The sequence below is a fragment of the Malania oleifera genome, chromosome 4 (assembly GCF_029873635.1).
Source record: "Malania oleifera isolate guangnan ecotype guangnan chromosome 4, ASM2987363v1, whole genome shotgun sequence".
NCBI lineage: Eukaryota > Viridiplantae > Streptophyta > Magnoliopsida > Santalales > Ximeniaceae > Malania > Malania oleifera.
The window spans coordinates 105,890,255-105,896,254 of NC_080420.1; positions in this window are offsets into that span (position 1 = coordinate 105,890,255).

Below are 6,000 nucleotides of genomic sequence, written 5' to 3' on the forward strand. Positions count from 1 at the left end.
CTTTACCCAAAATACTTAATTAATTAATAGTCGTACACAGCCAACCCAATCGCTTCACAAAATATCACACATACACCCATATCATAATCAATCCACACATAATCAACACAACATATATATGTCCACACATGACTGGTCCACACAAGACTAATCAAAACACAACATAAATGTCCACACATAACTGCTCAACCACAACATCAATGTCCACACAGGACTAATCAAACCACATAGCATCAATGTCCTCACAGGACTAATCAAACCACACAGCATCAATGTCCACATAGGACTAGTCCACACAGGACTAATCAAACCACACAGCATCAATGTCCACACAGGACTGGTCCACGCAAGACTAATCAAACCACACAACATCAATGTCCATATAGGACTGGTCCACATAGAACTAATCAAACCACCTAGCATCAAATCAACACTTCGTTCATAGTAAATAGGTAAACAACCTCCTCATACCACTGCCAATGTTTACCTCCCAATATAAACGTCCATATAACAACCTCCTCATACTACTGTCAACGTTATATGACGGTTATAGCAGGTACGATATAACGACCTCCTCATACCATTGCCAACGCTATATCGCAATTTACATGAACCACAACACAAGTCAACCGCATATCAATCAATCCACACATCTACAATTCTACCACAATATACACAACGTCAGTGTTCACAATCAATCAATATATTCAACTAGGCAGACTTCACAACCAAACAATATTTGCAGTCTCAATAATTCCTCATTCCACATTAATCATAACCATTTAATTATCAAAAATGGTTCCAACCACACGATTTTTCCCAATATAATTTATCTACCTAAAAACGTTATTTTCAATACCAGCAAGGTTTAGAAAATTATACCTGTATATATATAAAAATTCATATACGAAACTAGTCGTTTAAAATTATGAAAAGCCATTATAAAATATTTCCCGTTACCTGCTCCTCGAAATTCGACCCAAATTCAACAAAATGAGACCTTATAATCCAAAAATTTCAAATTCCTTAAATCTTAGTAAAACACCCTTGTAATACTTTCTAGGCTCCAAATGACACTATATACTAAAGAAATTCTAAAATAATTCACTTACCTTGGTTTTGGGATGTTTCCCAAACTACTCAAATCAAAGATCCACTCTGCCTATATCGCAGAGAATCTTCCCAGGAGTCTCGTGGTAACTTCCGATTGTCGAATCGAGCTAAATCCGGCTCGAAATCGAAGAGACAAGGTGGAAGGGCCGAAATTTTAGAGAGAGAAGGAGAAACATGCAAGAAAATCGCGCTGAAATGAAAAGAATCCACTATTTATACCTGGGGATTCATCGACGAGACACGTGGATTCGTCGACGAGTCCTAATACATCGTTCGGCGATGAGACAACCAACTCGTCGACGAATTTCAGTCATGAAAAACCCCTCTCGGTAATTCCTCGTTGACAAGACACGTACCTTCGTTGACGAGCCAAGAAAAATATTCGTCGACAAAACCATTCGTCGACGAATGCTTGCTGCCACCTTTTCGAGTTTAATCTTTCTTCCCTTCTACCTTCCTTTATTATTTCAAATAGTTTAAAATTTTCCCGGGTTGTTACAATTATGGTCTATGAGAAATGAGAATTGGGTTTTATGTTTATGTTATGTAATGAATTTAGAAATAAAGTGGGGCTCTAATGCTTGTTTTTTTGAATTTAAAAGAAGTAGCTTTCTTTAATAAGGAAAAAAAAACTAAAGATATCCCCTATGTTCTCTGTTCCAAAAGAAGGGTAACACATAAGGGGTGTGTGCTAGTGTGTGCAAGAATGTGTGAGTGTTGGGGAGTATGTGCAGAAGAGTTTATGCATGGATTATATGCTTGCATGTGTATGAATGCATGTATGATAACATTGCTTTGTAGGTAAGAGAGTAAGATTTTGGCAACTTGACCGTCAATGTCAAAGAAAATGAAAGCCTATAAATAATTGTTCTATTATTCATGTGCACTTGTTTGTGGTCCTTCTAGCATATATTAAACTCCTCTTAACTAGCAAAACAAGTTTTCATGCATGGTAGTAGTCGATTGACAACTTTCATAATGCCAATATAAGCCCTTATAGTATTTGAAATATTACTTCTAATTACATATTCCTAACTCTTTCATTTCATACATGATCTCTCATTTTGAAAAATACTCATTTGACCTTACTCCTTTTGAGCTAGCTATAATTTGTGCCATTCGATTCCAATACTCTATGAAATGCCTTGCCTTGCTTTGCCTTGAAAGTATGTTCTCTCATGTTGCAACCAACATCACCCCCCACCACAAACCCCACCGATGCTTTGACCTCCTCTTTAGGCGATAACACCACAAGCAGCGATAATATAAAGATATGATCACCTTCATTGTCATCTATAGATGATCCTAATGAATGGCAAGCTATGTAATCCAATTTGGCTTTACTAATGATTTTGCATCAACAATTGTACTATTTTAAGCAAGCCATTAGTTGATCCAACTTGGTTTGTTAGATCTTTTAATCAATTTTCTAGTTGGCATTATGAAGATCCAACTTGGTTGGTTTAATTTTCTAGGAGAAAAAATTATTTTGATAATGATTTTTTTCATTAAATTGATTGAAGAGGAAAAATTATGAGGAGAGGAGATGCTACTGTTCGAGAATAGGGTTTGAAATTGGTAAAAGAGTTATTTTCATGGGTTGCTGCAATGTTGTGGGGTTTGTGTCAATAATTGGGATTCTTACTCTACAAAGATGACAGTAGTGCAATTGGAGTTAATTTCACTTAATTGATCAATACCTCATTGAATATCCCTCTTGTAAGAGTTTTAGTTGTCTTATGTCCCCTTCTTGCCATTTTTATCGATAAAGTAGCTCTAGTCGATACCTATGTTGCCAATGCCCTTGTGTCTATGTTAGGAATGCCCCTGGGGTGGTCGTAGGGGACTCAAGGAAGGGGATGGCCCCTCCTGCTTTTTTTTTTTTTTTTTGAAAAATGCATTATCATCATCATATTACATATCTAGAGAGAGAGAGAGAGAGAGAGAGAGAGAGGTAGAGAGATGTATGGGTCCTAGGATTGCTGCATAGGCAAGTATGATAGAAACACACCTCCTTTGGATGAAATAATGGACATTAAATTACTTAGTAGAATCTACTGACTTAATTAAAACAATTAGGAGTTCAATGACATCAATAGGATTTACTCAATGGCTGAGCTTTTGCCAGTTATTTCAAACTAAATGTCTTTTTTACATATACAAAAGGCTGCATTTCTATCAGAGTGGATTTGTCGTAGAAGCGACGTAGGCATATCTCCTGGAGTAAGGTAAATTCTCACTCTTATCTCAATTTTCTTAAATCTTAAGCCAAATAAACGATCGGACACCACTACAAGAATCTAGTGATGATTCTCTACAAGTCTAGCGGAGCGGATTTCTTGTGGGGTCGTCGTAGGCATAGTCCCAAAACTAGGATAAGAGGGTTTTTTAGAGAATAATTGTTATTTAATTATTGTAGATTTGGAATTGTTAGAATATTGGGCATTATGGGGTTGAACTGTGTTAGTGGGGTTTCTGGAATACAAGATTTGGGTGAGCATTGCAAGCACAGTTTTAGGAACCCTGTAGGCGTGATTCAGGAAACCAGGTAAGGAGGAATAAAATTATATCAGTATTTTATAAAGGTGAACCGGTTATTTACGAGCATATAAAACCTAGTATGTATCTACATGATTTTTAGAATAGCCTGAGTACTGCAAAATGATGATTTTGTTAAGGTTTATATTTTGGATAATTGCATATGATATTAAATCCATGTGGCATGAGAATAATTTTTCCTAATAAATTGAATATGAATTACTATGGTATTTGGGCTTGCATATGGGGATGTTTGTAATAATTATGGCATGATGAATGAATTGTTATGTTTGATTCCTGTGTGGGAATGTATTAACATGTTGAATTCCTATGTGGAAATGATTGATGCGTCTGTATGAATTACTTGGTGTGGTTATTCATACGCATCACAATATAACATTGGCATGAGGAGGTTGTTATATTGCCTAGATATAAATCATGATATGACGTTGGCAGGCCGAAGAGTTCTTCATATTGTCATTTATATGGGGTAAGACATTGGCAAACCTGAGGAGCTTGTTCTACTGATGTACTACAGGTAGGTCATGGGGACTAGATACTGGTGAATAGTGGTGCCTATGTGGGCCACGTTATATTCTGTGTGGATGATGACATTAGTGTGGGTCATATTATGTATCATGTGTGGATGATGGCATCTTTGTAGGCCATATTATGCACCATGTGTGGATAGTGGTACTTGTGTGGGCTACGTGTAAATAAGAAGTACGTAGGTGCCTGTGTGGGCCACGTACTGATATTTACACAGTTGCTCTGTATGGGCCACGTACTGGACATTGGAAGATGAAGTATGAGATGCATGATTCTTGTGTGAATGTGTTGTGCGTATGTGAATTTAATTATGACATAATAATAATGGTATAACATGTTGTGAATGCATGTGTGTGCATGCGGTGAGGTAATCATACCGTGAGGGGCTTGTTGAAAAAGGTGAGTGCTCTGATAGGTAGTTTCTTGGTATCAGTGTAAAGGGATGCTACTTGTATGGGCGGACAATCATCTTGATCCTCGGAAACATTCGCCTTTAAAAAAATAAAGATGTGTTTACTGGCGGCGAGGTAATTCTTTGCCTGAGGGCTTACTGAGTAAGGTGAGTGCTCTGATAGGTATCTTTTAGGTATTAGAGTAGAGGGAAGTTACTTGTATGGGTGGGTAATTTTTCCTATCCTCGAGGACTTTTGCTTGCATAAAAATTATGTACATTTGCATATTGGATGTGTGTATGATATCAAGTGTTAGTGATGTTAATAATGATGTGTTTTCTCAGCTATTATTTGTAACATCCTCAAAATTTTCACTATTTTTTTTTTATAATAAATTACTCCAATACCTGCATGTAATGAGCACCCCTATGCAGAGAAAAATCATAAATCACATAACCACATATAAATGTATATACAATACCAGAATTCAGTATTTTCAACCATAGCTACATAATACATCTCTCTTTCCAGTGTCAACTACTCAAAAATTACAAAACCCTACACAAAAATTACCCTATAACTAGGGTGACCAAGTGATTTCTATTCGCGAGCTTGATCTGCTCGCCTAGTTGGCTCACCTGAAAAATGGTAAAGTAATGGGGTAAGTCGACGCTCAGTAAGTGGAAATATGTTATTACTAGTGTGTGGCGACCGAGTCATAAAATAATAATAATAGTATTTAAAAATTGCATAATCTGGTAATTTTGTACAACACATGTATAATATCTTAAAAACATTTGTATCATTTGAACTTTCTATCATTCATAGTGCTACACCATACTATATACAATAAAAGCTATAAAACTATATACATATACATAACTGTGTTCTTTCCCTAGGACTCTGTATGTCATGATTTAACCCCTCATGACAGGGTTGTGCGGCCCGTAGGCGAGACTTAACCTGGTCAACCCTTCAGGTAAGTCATCATACTCCACACTACCTCAGCCCGCCCAAACTGCATCCACTCCGAGCACAGTTAGACAGTTGTGGTTGCACTCTATCTGTATATAGCAACGGTAACATGCTCTGTAAACTGTATCTGTCTACAATGTCTCCACAAGGATCTGATACTATATAAGTATATATATATACCTTCATTATGCTTCCAAAATAACCATAACGCTATATTTTTGTACTATAAATACTGTAAAATCGGAGTAACTATAGCATCTTGATGCTATAACTGTATAATCTGTCTTTATAAATTGTGTGTTATGGTATTCAGGAAAACATAGCATTTTGTAAAAACTATGATATACTGAACTGAATAAAATCTATATAAATCTATCTGTTAATCATTTGTGAATAACTGTATGTACATGCTATATAACATGATATGCTGAAG